Here is a 13211-nt window from a genome sequence, read left to right on the forward strand (position 1 = left end):
ACTGTGCACCCCCACACCCAGTATGGAGCTGGCACATAAGGCTCTGGACCCTGGTCTGTGGAACCTCCATGGGGACAGCAGGCTGCAAGGGAGATACAACTTGCCCAAGATCACAATTACTGGGGTAAAGCTGTGGGGATCCCAAGGCCTCCTGCACTTAACTCCTGCACCCCTGTGGCCTTCCTTCCTGTGGCCCGAACCTGGTCTGGTGGGAGGGGGAGAAGGGACAAGGGAACAGGGACAATCCCAGGGCTGAGACAGCCCAGAAGGTGACTGGGCCATGGCTGGGTGGGATCTCAGGGTCTGGGAACGACCCCTCAGGATGCAGTGACCCGTGCTCTCCCCCTTTGTCCTCTCTCCCCCTGCCCACCATGGGTCAGCTCCCTGGTCCCAGCCTAGACATCTGGAACTGGGGCAGACAAAGGACCGCGAAGAGGGACAATAACCTTCTGTCCATTTTCAGATGCCGGGCCGGGCCTGGCCAGGGCTGGGGGCCGGAGCCCCAGCGAGGCGGTGCCAGGCCCCCCGCGGGCAGCGGACAATGTTGGCAGTGATGGAGAGGAGGCATTTCAAAGCGTTTTGTTCCCGCTGACCCCCTCCCCTCCACATCTCGCCCCAGCTCGGGGTGAGGCCCCAGCCCCACCCCCAGCCACCCAGGCCCCTGCTCCTGGCGGCTTGGGGACCGGCCACATTCTTGACCTCAGGGGAAAAGTTTAGACTCTTGCGCCCTGGGCAACAATAACAGTGTCACAGAACTGATTTAGGGGGAGCACTTACCATCACAAAGCAGCAGACAAAGAGCCAGGGCTGAGAACGCGACGGCTTCTGCGCCTACTCCTCCAAGCACTGCTACTTCTCTCCTGGGCTCTGCCTGGACCAGACTGGGTGCCAGGGTGCTGGACCCAGGGGGCTCCCCGGAGGAGGGCCTGAGCTGGGGAGGGAGCAAAGGAGAAGGGATGGGGATTCCACTGTGGATGGGGGGGGGGGGGGGGCCTGGGAGCTCCTTCCTGCTCTGCCACCAATTTGCCAGGTGACCCTGAGCAAGTCCTTCCCCATTCTGGGCCTCAGTTTCCCCATCTGTAACGAGGAGGCTAAACTATAAGGCCCAAAGCATGAGGCTCTTATCTTACGAACAGAGGGATTTCCATGATGATGGTGGTGATAGTGAGAAGTATTCACCACTTTATTCTGGGCATTTCACAGCAGGTGCCAGGCATGGTGATCACTAACCCCTTTCTGGATTTCATTTTTTTTTTTTTTTTAAATGACAGAGACCACTCAGTGACATCCTCTCTCTCCTGCTCTCCCAAAGGAAGAGAAGGACAATTATCCATGGCAAGTGGCAGGTGCAGAAGCAACACCAAGAGCTGGTTTCACATCCAGGAGAGAAGGCTGCCTCCTGCTTCTCTTGTGTTTTCTAGGGTTCCAGAAACTGGAGAAACTGAAACTGTCAATGACAGAGGATAGAAATGACCCCTGGAAACAGTCTTTTCATCACCTTTGATGGCTTAATACTCAACAACCTCATAAAACAGGTGCATCATTAACTCCTGTTTACAGCTGATAGCTGATGCTCAGAGAGGCTGAGCCACTTGTCCAGGGCCACACAGCTTTGAGTCTGTGGAGCTGAGACACCAGGCAGGACCGGCTCACTTCTGATTACACTGCAGTGGGAAGGAGAGGGGCAATGAGGCAGCTGGACCCTGGGGAGTTCTGGGTGGGAGGGCCTCTCCTCCCAGGCCAGAAGGCTATGAATAAATAAATGTCTGATTACCCCCAGGGGGGGATTCCACCCTTGGAGCAGGTGCTTTTAAAAACGAGATTGATTCTTGTCTGTGAATAGAGGTTGGCCTGGGCAGACACCCAGATGCAGGGGATTGGACGAAATGACCTCTGGTGGAGACCTCCTAAGAATAAGAAGCAGGATAGAACATTTAAGGGCCCCTGGCTCTGGAGCCAGGTTATGGGTTCCAATCCCCACTCTGATTTTTCCTGGTAGCGTGTCCATGGACGAGTTACTTCAACATTCTGTGCCTCGGTTTTCCAACCTGTAAAAGTGAACTCACCTTGTAGGAGTGTGGTGACCATTCAGTGAGGTACACAGAAGTCCTTAGAACAGTGCCTGACTCAGTGAGGGCTGCCTGTTTCTATTCAGTAAGATCCTTGCAGCCAAGTCCCATAGCCAGGGCACCTCAAGGTGGGCACTGCTAGGACCCTGTGGCAGTCGGTCAGCTGTTGACCTTGCTTTCCAGGAAGTGGTTGGATTTTGATTACAGCATGAGGGACTATGGTTAGACACTGCGAGCAAAGGGGACCTGTTCTCGGGATCTCTAAGGCAAAGACCAACCGTGGCATTCCAGGGGCAATCAGAGGAGATTGTGACAGGGGTGGCCCAGTCCTGGGCATGGTGCCCGGCCTGGGAGAGGACAGGAAAGGGAAGGAAGCCCTGGGAGGTGCTGTTCAGAGTCTGCTCCTCTCCACCCCTGAAATCCAGAGGGACCAAGCCGTACTCGGAAAGTGAAGGAGAGGTGGCCAAGCGTGGTGCCCAGGGTACCACCAGTACTGCCCTCGGGGTGCTAAGGGAGCCTGGTGGGTTTGAGTCCCAGCTCTGCCAACTTGGCTGTGTCACCCAGGATGAGTTGCTGCCCCTCTCTGAGCTCATTCCAGAGTCTTTTAGAATCGAAGTGATCAAAGGAGACCATCACAGGAGCCTCTGTGATTCCACAAGGCTAATGGAAAGATTGGCTTGGAGCCCCGGAGTCCTGCTCCCCAGACTCTAGCCCCTCCTGTCTCTCCATCCTCAGACTTCCCTCCAGCCTCTTCGACCATCCTTCCCTTCAGCTCCCCTCACCCAAGTGCCAGAGACGCACGCACCACGGAGGGTGGTGAGATGCACCACAGAGGGCGAGGAAAATGTCACAGATTCTTGGGGGGTGGGGGATGGTCCTAGCCTCCCCCTCCCTCACTTTCTGGTCATGGGGCCAGAGGAGAACTCACCTGGGCAGAGCATCTTGGGGTCCCCTCGGCCCGGGAGGCAGATGGCACTGCTGGGGCCGTCTCTGGCACAAAGTGACTTCCCACCCAGTTCCTGCTGCTGAGAAGGGCTGGTCAAGCAGGACTTCAGGTGCCAGACTGCCCTTCCCAGGCACAGATGTTCCTGGCATCTGCCGGGCAGTAAGGGCACTGGCTGGGGGTTGGGCAGCGGCGCAGGGAAAGATTCTGATGAAGGTGTCTCTTGGGGGGGCTTGTCCACAGACCCTAAACCCACTTCCTTTCTGGATGCTGTGGGCCAGGGGTCCAGGAAGCCGTGGGCTCTCAGGAGCAGGAGAGGGGCTGATCGGGAGAGGCTGAGATGAACCTGGGCCCTTGCCCCATCCTACCCCACCCCAAAGAGGCCAGCAGGGCCCAGGCTGAGGTGTTTGCTTTTCCTGTCTTTACACTGACTCCATTCAGAGCAGACTTTCTCCACCCCCCCGGCCAGCGGCCAGCGAGCCAGGGCACCAGGGAGAGAGATCACCACCCCCACCCTCCTTCCTTTGCACCCCCCAAATGCCATCTTCACTTCAGGGAAACGGCAGCTTCGAGGGCTTCCTAGTTTTTGAAGGAGGGCACTGCAGAAGTAGGGGGGTTGGGGAAGAGGGGGCCCACCCCAAAGGAGAAGAGGAACAGAGTACTCTGGAAGGGACTGGTCGAAGAACAAGAACGGGCTCCTAATGGAGGAGGCCTCAGGCAGAGGTGGGGCGGGAGGGGCACAATATGGGGAGCTACAGGCAGACTGGCCCAGGAGACAGGAAGCGCCTTTACAGGCTGAGCCAGAGCCTCAGGCCTGGCTCCGTGCCACCAAGGCCCACAAGGCCTGAGGCCGACCCTGAGGCTGGGAGCTCCAGACTCCCACCTGAAACCCCTGGGACAGGGGCCCAGGCCAGGCTGTGACCTGGTCTGGGGCCAGGGGAAGGAGGAGGGTGAAAAGTTTCCCCAAGTCAGAAGGCCACGGTGGGGGGAGGCGTCTCAGGGGGTCCTGCTCTTTGCTCTCTCTGACTGTCACGTTGGTACATAAAGAGGGTAGAAAGGTCAGCTGTGGCCTTTCAGGTCTGTGGGAAAAACTCTGCCCACTTCCCTAATGCATATTTATTGGTGTGAGCCGCTGGGGTGGGAGGAAGCCCCCACCCCTGCCCGCCTCCCGGCCAGGCCAGGTTAGCACTAAGAACAGGCTCCATGTCACCGAAATCCTACTCTTTGTCTCCAGATTGGCTCCAGAGTCCTCTCCCTTCCCTCCTCCCCTTGGCTCCCCCCACCCCCCTTTGGGGTTGCCAAGCAACTGTGGAAGGGTAGCTGAGATATTTTCTTTATTACAAGCAAAAGCAAGACAGCATCATGGCCCCAGGAGGGGAGCAGGGTGGGGGCTGGGGAGAGGGCGTCCTGTGCTCCAGGGGGACCTCGCTACCTCGGTGCGCTCTGGGCTCGGACAGTGGGGAGACTCAGAGCCCCAGAGAAAGTGGAGGATGGAAGGCGGTGGTGGCAGTGATGGGGATGGGTGGGAGCACAGATCCAGTCTACAGAAATGTTAAAAGAAGCAGTGTCAAGGGGCCCAGGAGAGCCCTCACCTGTCACCCACCAGCTCTACATCCAGGCCAAGTCACTTCCCTTCTCTGGGCCTAAGTTTCCTCCTCGATGAAATGGGGATAATGACACGTATTACTATCTCATTTAATGCTCACATCAACACCGAGAGAATCCCAGGCAAGCTCCACACTGTCAGCCCAGATCCTGACGCGGGCCTCTAACTCATGAACCCTGAGATCATGACCTTAGCTGAAATCAAGAGTCATACGCTGAACCGACTGAGTCACCCAGGAGCCCCTTTATTTTATCTTTTTAAGCCCCAACGTGGGGCTTGAACTCATGACCCCAAGACGAAGAGTTGCATGTTCTGCCCACTGAGCCAGCCAGGCGCTCCCTGCAACTCTTTTTGCTCAAAACAAAGATTTTTTTTTTTTTTATTCGAGTGTAGTTACACACTGTGACATTAGTTTCAGGTGTACAACATAGTGATTCAATGTCTCTACAGTTACTCTTTGCCCCACAAGTGCAGTTACCATCTGTCACCATACAACAGCACTATCACAGTATCATCAACTATATTCCCTGTGTTGTGCCTTTTATTCCCGTGACTTCCTCATTCATAACTGGAAGCCCGTACCTCCCACGTCCCTTCACCCATTTTGCCCTTCCCCCACCCCTCTCTCCTCTGCAGCTTTACTGAGATGTAACTCACACACCATGCAATTGCCCATTTAAAATGTACGCTGTCGGGGCGCCTGGGTGGCTCAGTCAGTTGGGCGTCGGACTTCAGCTCAGGTCATGATCTCATGGTTCGTGCGTTTGGACCCCTAGTTGGGCTCTGTGCTGACAGCTCAGAGCCTGGAGCCTGCTTCAGATTCTGTCTCCCTCTCTCTTTGCCCCTCCCTTGCTCCCTGTCTGTCTCTCTCTCTCTTTCAAAAATAAACGTTAAAATTTTTTTAAACGGAATCAGGCAATAGGACTCGGTCCAAACTCTTAACTTCCAGTGGCTTCATCCCCACGGCGTACTGGGGTAACAGTATCAGGTATCACGTTGGCATGGTTAACAAGGTGGGCTTTGCAGTTAGACAGACTTGGGTCGAAGACCTGGCTCTGTCACTCAGTAACTCTGTACCTGGGGGGAGTAGCTTCCCGTCTCTGGGCCTCAGTTTCCTGGTTTGTAAAATGGGGCCAAGTGATGGCAGTTTTCACAAAGCTGTAGAGATCATGAAAAGTGCCTAGCCCAGCACCAGTGCTTAATATATGGTGGCTGTTGGGGCACCTGGGTGGCTCAATCATTTTGGTTAAGCATCCGACTCTAGATTTCAGTGCAGATCATGATCTCACCATTCAAGGCCCAGGTCGGGCTTCACACTGACAGCGCTGAGCCTGCTTGGGATTCTCTCTCTGTCTGTCTGTCTGTCTGTCTGTCTGTCTCTCTCTCTCAAGATAAATAAACTTTAAAAAAATACATATCTATCTATATGTATGTATACATATATATCCCTGCCTGGATAGGGCTCACATTTTAGTGGATAAATAAGACAACAGGTGAAGGAAGAGGATATGTGTGATGGAGACAAGAGCACAGAGTGATGGGATAAAGCACCCCAGGTGGGTGGAGGTGGCTTTCATTTGGAAAGCTTCCCTGCCCTGTCATCTCCTGGAGAGGAAGTCTTTTTTTTTTTTAATTAAAAAAAAAATTTATTCATTTTTGAAAGAGATAGAGCACAAGCAGGGGTGGGGTGGAGAGAGAGGGGGACACAGAATCTGAAGCAGGCTCCAGGCTCTGAGCTGTCAGCAGAGAGCCTGATGCGGGGCTCGAACCCACGAACTGTGAGATCATGACCTGAGCTAAAGTCAGACGCTCAACTGACTGAGCCACGCAGGTGCCCCCCCCTTTTTTTAAAAGTAAGCTCCATGCCCAACGTGGGACTTGAACTCACGACCCTGAGATCAAGAGTCGCGTGGTCTACCGACTGAGCCAGCCAGGAACATCATCTTTTATAAACTGAAACATGCTATGCAAGGCGCGGGGGTTCTTAGGATCCCCTCTGGGTGGGGACGGTGGCCTGGCTTTGTTATTTTCTGAGAATGGGTAAATGTCACGTTGTCAGCTCATTTATGCAGTCAGGCCACTTGGCCAGCACCATGCCGGAACACTGGCTGCTCTTCCAGAACTCTCTGTATAGGCAGGGCCTGGCCTGGGGAGGGACGCTGAGCAGTGGCAGGGCTCCTTCCTCCATCCTGGGGCCACCCGGAAACCAGGGTGGATCGCAGTATTTGGGGACAGGACTCCAAGGTTGGAAACATCGTGCACAGAGGTGCGGCCCGACTGCCCCGTCGCCAGAGCTGCTCCCGTAGGCACGTGTCTGCCACGCTCCGTGTCCTGGGCCTGCTTCTGAAGCGTGGAGTCCAGACTGCAGCATGAATCCTTTTCTAGCCCTACTTCAGCGAGCCCACCCGCGGCAACGTCTCCTGCTCTGCATCTAGAACCTCAGCTGCTTGGCTACATTCATACTCTCAGGCAATCTACTCATTTCATCTCTCAGCCAAGTGTCCCGACAGCTGTTTTCTTATCCATCTGTCTGTCTGTCTGTCCGCCTATTCATTTAATTATTACTCCAATAACGCATTCATTCTGTCATTCATTCAACAGACATTTACTGAGCATGTCCTTTGTGCTGGGCACAGTGTTAGGTAAAATGATAGTCCTGGGGGATGGGGCATGCCTAATTGGCAGTGTGGACAACTCTGTCACCTCTTTCCTGAGTGCTCATCTTAATAAGGGAGAAGGCAGAGCAGAGGTTAGGAACAGTTGAATGCATGCATACGCCCAAACGTGTATCTGTGTGTGTGTGTGTGTGTGTGTGTTAGAAGGGAATGATAAAATGTTCTTTTTTTTTTTTTTTTTGAAGTTTACTTATATCGAGAGAGAGAATATGTGCGCACACGCGAGCCAGGGAGGGGCAGGAGGAGAGAGAGAATCCCAAGCAGACACGGGGCTCGATCTCACAAACCGTGAGCTCGTGATCTGAGTCGAAATCAAGAGTCAGATGCTCAACTCACTGAGCCACCCAGGTGCCCTGGCAATGGTAAAATCTTACTGCAAGAAAATACAAGGAGTGTTTGAGTCCTCCCAACGCCAGAGCCATCTCTAGGGAGGCTGGACAGGCACAACGGCCCCATCTCACAGAGGCAGTCACTAGAGTTCAGTCTATTGAAGTCTACTTGCCCAAGACAATGCTGCCTCTTGCAGAAGACTCCTCACATCCTCCCTGTTGGAATGAATCCCTTGGTTTTCTATAATCCCCAAGAGCTTTGCTAATACTTCAGTGAAGGAGTTTTCCTTTGGCTCTGCTCCATTCGTGGGGACTGGCTGGCTACTTGTGTGTCTGTCCACTTGTCTACCGGTCGGATACTTTTTTTTTTTTCCTTTTTTAAAGAGAGAGAGGGGCGCCTGGGTGGCGCAGTCGGTTAAGCGTCCGACTTCAGCCAGGTCACGATCTCGCGGTCCGTGAGTTCGAGCCCCGCGTCAGGCTCTGGGCTGATGGCTCGGAGCCTGGAGCCTGCTTCCGGTTCTGTGTCTCCCTCTCTCTCTGCCCCTCCCCCGTTCATGCTCTGTCTCTCTCTGTCCCAAAAATAAATAAAAAACGTTGAAAAAAAAAATGTTTAAAGAGAGAGAGAGAGCGAGCAAGTGCAAGCAGGGGAGGGGCAGAGAGAGGAGCGAGAGAATCCCAAGCAGGCTCTGTGCTGACAGCACGGAGCCCCACGTGGGGCTCAATCTCAAGAACCATAAGATAATGACTGACGTGAGCCGAGATCAAGTGTCCTGATGCCCCTCGATGGATACTTCTGGAGAGGCAAGAGCAGATGGCTCATCCTTCTCTTTGTCCTCCCCACCAGCCTCAGGCACCGAGTACACCTCGGATACTCACTAAAAGTTATTCATTGCCAGGTGACCTGCCTGAGGTCGCCTGCCTGTCAAGAGCACGGTTTGGGACCCTGCTGTGCCATCCCCTAATCTCAGGCCACCACCAGCTGTCACCTGCAAATCAGCAGTAGTAGCTCAACGGGTCTCAGTCATCCAGCTTGCCCCATCGCCCGCCCCACCCCCATTGTCTACACAACAGCCCCGGCAAACCTTTAAAAATGTAAATCTGAACTTGTCAGACCTTCCGGGATCCCCGCTGTGTTTAGGATAAAATCACAAATCCTCCCAATGTCCTACAGGGCCCGCAGGGTCAACCCAGCTTTATCGGGCACTTCCTCTTTCTCTCCGAGCTCCAGCCACGCCGAATTTCTCTCCTTCCCACTCTCCCGGTTCTTTCTTGCTTGTTAGCCTTGGCCGTGCCGTTTCCTCTGCCTGGAACAGCGCTCGCCTCAGCGGCCTGTTGCCTTCACCTAACTCCCCGCTCCCCGGGGACTAGGGTCTCCTCCCCTGCTGGTCTGCCTCTGGGGACACTGCCCGTTGCTGAAGCCCTGACCAGCACACAGTAGGCATTCCAGAAATATCTTTTCAATGACTAGCGATAAGACCCTTCTTGGCTCCTCAGTTTCCCTGAGGATGAAGCCAACTGACCCTTCTCTGCCCAGGACGGATGGCTTTAAATAGCTCTGACATACTCCGGAGGTGGAAAATGCTGATTAGATTGGAGAATGTGGTTTTCCGAAGAGGCCTGGGAGTTCTCCACTCGAGCAGAGACCTCTCTGGCCAGCTCCGTCAAGGTTGTGTTCCTGCCAGGCTGGGCTGGGGCTGGGGCTGGATTTTTAAGCAGACTCGGGTGTCTCCTGGGTCTCAGCACTTTGTGTGTGCATGTCCATCAGTCCCCTCGGTATCTCTGCCGAGTCGAGGCTGGAAGTGGCTGTGCACCGAGCTCCACAGCCCTGGGTTCCCGCTCTGGCTCCACCACCTGCCAGCTAGGTGCTAGGGACTTCACTGCCGCCAGTCTCAGTTTCTTCATCTGTAAAGTGGGGCTGCTAACTACTTTCTAGGTTGTTATGAGAAGTCCTTAAAAGTGTTTAGTGCTTGGGGCGCCTGGGTGGCTCAATCGCTTGGGCGTGCGATTTCGGCTCGGGTCAAGATCTCACAGCTTGTGAGTTCGAGCCCTGCCCTGCGTCAGGCTCTATGCTGACAGCCCAGAGCCTGGAGCCTGCTTCGGATTGTGTCTCCCTCTCTCTCTGCCCCTCCCCCGCTCACGCTCTGTCTCTCTCCTTCAAAAATAAATAAACATTAAAAAAAAAAAAAAAAAGGTGTTTAGTGCTTGGCACGGAAAACATTTGTTGTGGCTATTATTATTAGCAGACGGCTCATTCCCAGGAGCTGGGACCTGGTTAGCAGTGCTCCCTCCCTATGAAACCCTGACTTCAAGTGCTACTCCCCAGAAGCCTTATTTTTTCAACTTTTTGTAAGAAACTCCAAGAAGTTTATTCGATTCGTGTTTAAGCCACTGATGGCTTAATGGACATCCAATGATGGGTGCTGGTGGTGGGGGGGCACTGTACGAGGCTCCAGAGGCATGAAGATTATTAGTAGGACCCACTTCTTGTCCCAATGAGAACAGATAAACCGATAATCCCAATCCAGTGGGGGGATGTGGTGAGGTGGCCCACAATCCGTGAGGAAAGGAGAGGATTTCAGGGCAGAGGCAGGGATCCTCTGGGTGTCTGGGGGATGCTGGGGTGGATGGAGGAGGGCAGGATGTATGGGTGGAATGGTCACACACTCCCCACCAGGATGTGAGATTCATTGGGAAAGACAGGCTGAGCTCTGGGGGTGAGAAATTGGTATGTATTCCCCCAGCAGACTGAGAAACTTCTCTGTGCCAGACCTGGCTGGGCCGGGGGTGGGGGGCACATCACACCTAGACAGAGCCCCAGCCCTCCTGAACGGGTGGTGAGCTGTCCAGTGGAAGAGACATGACAAGACAACCATTAATAGCATCCACACCCCTCTCGCCCTCCCCCTGCTCCCCCCTACCCCCCCTGCCAGAGCTGAGGTATCCAGGAGCCTGCAGGAGGTATCCTGGGAATCAAGTCCTTGTCCTTGGTCTGGGGAGAGGGCAGTCTCCAGATCCCTGGTGGGGGTGTGGTCTCTGGAGGTGGCATCTTCAGCCTGGGGGCTGGGACTGCATGCCCTCCTCCCTTATCCTTCAGCAGAGCCTTTTAAGGGGGTGACCCTCTGACCTCCAGACTGTTCCCCCTCACCCTCCAGCTAGAAGTCCCTGGGGCAGCAGCTTAAAGAAGGAGGGCTCCAGAGGCCTCAGGTTTAGATGCAGATGGGAGGCCAGGGTTGGGCCTGAAAAGACTCTGGGGTCCCCTAGGCACTCCTGGGGAGCTCAGCCAAGGCCAGGGGCTCTGAGTCAGGTCCATGGGAGCGCAGCCCCGGGATGCGGGTGCCTGGCCCAGGACGAGGGAGGGGGCGGTGGGCGAAAGGTTCAGCCGAGGGAGCAGGCGGGGCATTGGGAGTCTAGGACACAGAGTGGGGGTGGGAGGGCGAGGGGTCCGGCCGGTGCAGGGGAGGGGGGCGCCCCCGGGGAGGGGCACGCTATGTCTTTAAGAGCTGCCTGAGCGCAGGTTGCAGCTGCCTGGCCAGCCCGAGAGACAGCGGAGATTCATTACCCGCCGACACAATGACCATTGATGGCCCCGTGGCGTTATTCAAATCCAGTACCAATTGCAGCCGAGCCCCTTTCTCCGCGCCAGGCCCGTATTGTTGGAGCGGCCCACTAAAAGCCCGCCCCGGCCCCGAGCCGCCAGAGGCGCCCGCTCGGGTTCAGCCCTGCGCCTCGCCAGCCCGCCGGCTCCCAGCCCGGCTCCCCGGGCGCTGCAGGTGACCCGGCGGCGCATTCCAGCGCTCCCCGCCGCCCGGGCCACCGCCGCCACCGCTACCGCCGGCGCCCCGGCCGCGACTCAGCCACAGGGAAGCGGAGAGCGCCCGAGCCGGTGCGTGCGCGGGGCTGGGCGGGGGCGGGGACCCCACGAGTCCAGCAGCCCGCACCCCCGGGCTTGGAATCGCGACCCGGCCTCGGGCCCCTGCTTTCCGGATTCCCGGCGAGCCTGGGGAGCCCAGGCTGGGGGCGGGGAGAGGGGAGTTGGGGTTCCCCGGGCCTGACAGAGGAGATTCCCCCGACTCAGGGCGGCGCAGAGACCCAACGCGGGCTATTCTAGGGACCCCGGGCCAAGATCGAAGGAGACACACGCCAGGGGCGATGGGGATCCCCACGCAGGGTCGGGATCCGCGTGCTTGCTCGGCCACCTTACCGCGGGATGGGCCGCTGCCGCTGAGCGTCTGCGAGGTAGTGGGAGGCGCAGCTCCGGAGATCTCCTGGTCCGGCGCTTTTAAGAAGCCAAGCGGAACCCCGCACGCAGGAGACCGGGGCCCCGAACTCGGGGGCTTCGCCACTGATTGTCCAAACGCAATTCTTGTACGAGTCTGCGGCCAACCGAGAATTGTGGCTGGACATCTGTGGCTGAGCTCCGGGCGCAACAGGGGCGGGAGCCGCAGGGACGGAGCTCGGCGCGGGCGAGACCCCTCGGGGAGGCGGCTGGCTGGCCCCAGCGCGAGGATCGCGGCCCCGGCCGGGCGCGCAAAGGAGGGACGCCGGTCCCTGCCACCAGCGCCGCCATCCTCCTCGTCGTCGTCGTCGTCCTTCTCCTCCTCCTCCTCTGCGGGTGACCAGTCGTGGATGGCGGGGGCCTCCAGTCGATCGCGTCGTTTTCCCCTTTTTCAAATTTCGGCCGGGAACGAAGCTGGCACGCCGCGGCGGAGCACGAATGTGGTCCGGGTAGCCCGCCCTCGGCCCGAGCCGCAGCAAGTCGGGGGCGAAAGAAGATGCCGGCGGAACGCGCTCGCTAATTCGTTTTGAATTGGTTTTAACCTAGCTCCCACCAATACACCCCAGACAAAAAAACCTAAACCGACCCCTAAATCCCAAATAAACCGACCCCTCCCGCCAGCCCCTCCAGACGGACCGATGGGCTGAGCCTCCTCTAGCCGCTGCAGGAGTCAGGAGTCGGAGAAGCGTCGGGAATGATGCGCTCCAGCCGGGCAATCGCCTCGGCTTTGGAAACAGAACTTGGACAAACGAATCCTTTTCATTAAAGACAAATCTTCGGAGATAGTGGGGTTTACTTATTTGTTTATTTCCTCACAAGTGGGGGGTCAGGAGTTGCGGGGGAGGGGGGGGCGGCAGGGAGCAGTTGAACGTTCCTGGGGCTGAGCCCAGGTCACCTGTTCCTGACCCGATGGGGGCTGAAAAAGACCCAAATGCTGGAGAGCGCTTGGGCCAGTTTCGGCGGTGCTGCTGGCATTCCTTCCCGCAGGGAACCTGGTTTTCTCAGTGCATCCTCCTGCCCTACTCCTCAGCATTAAATGGGGGTGCCCCGGCAGAAGGGATATCCTGAATCTACTCTCCCTCTTCCCGGTGCAGGCAGGAAAGGAACACTATCGTCCAGTTTCCAGGACTTGGAATCCCAGGTGGGACAATGGGCCATTCCAGTGGGGCTGGAGGCAGGGAGGCACCTCCAGGTTACAGGAATCAGTGAGATTGTAGGGGGCCATTTCAAATCCCTTGCTCTGTTCCCTAACATGGAGATCCTGGCCTCAGCACCTTGGGCGGGTTGGTCATACAGCCTTTCTAGACAGCACT

At 56.5% G+C, this 13211-nt stretch overlaps 1 protein-coding gene and 1 non-coding gene across 2 annotated transcripts in view; both read right to left on the reverse strand.

The window, feature by feature from the left end:
- The window catches only part of CERCAM (cerebral endothelial cell adhesion molecule), a 33901-nt gene that overhangs the window by 17161 nt on the left and 3529 nt on the right, over positions 1-13211 (reverse strand). The window contains exon 2 of the mRNA XM_058693934.1: positions 778-931. The gene's annotated coding sequence lies outside the window, so the exon portion shown is untranslated. The remainder of the gene's footprint in view (positions 1-777; positions 932-13211) is intronic.
- Positions 1274-1490, reverse strand: LOC131492299 (small nucleolar RNA U3). The gene has a single exon (XR_009251996.1). It is a non-coding gene; the product is annotated as a small nucleolar RNA U3 (small nucleolar RNA).

This window comes from Neofelis nebulosa, chromosome 12 (assembly GCF_028018385.1).
Source record: "Neofelis nebulosa isolate mNeoNeb1 chromosome 12, mNeoNeb1.pri, whole genome shotgun sequence".
Lineage (NCBI taxonomy): Eukaryota > Metazoa > Chordata > Mammalia > Carnivora > Felidae > Neofelis > Neofelis nebulosa.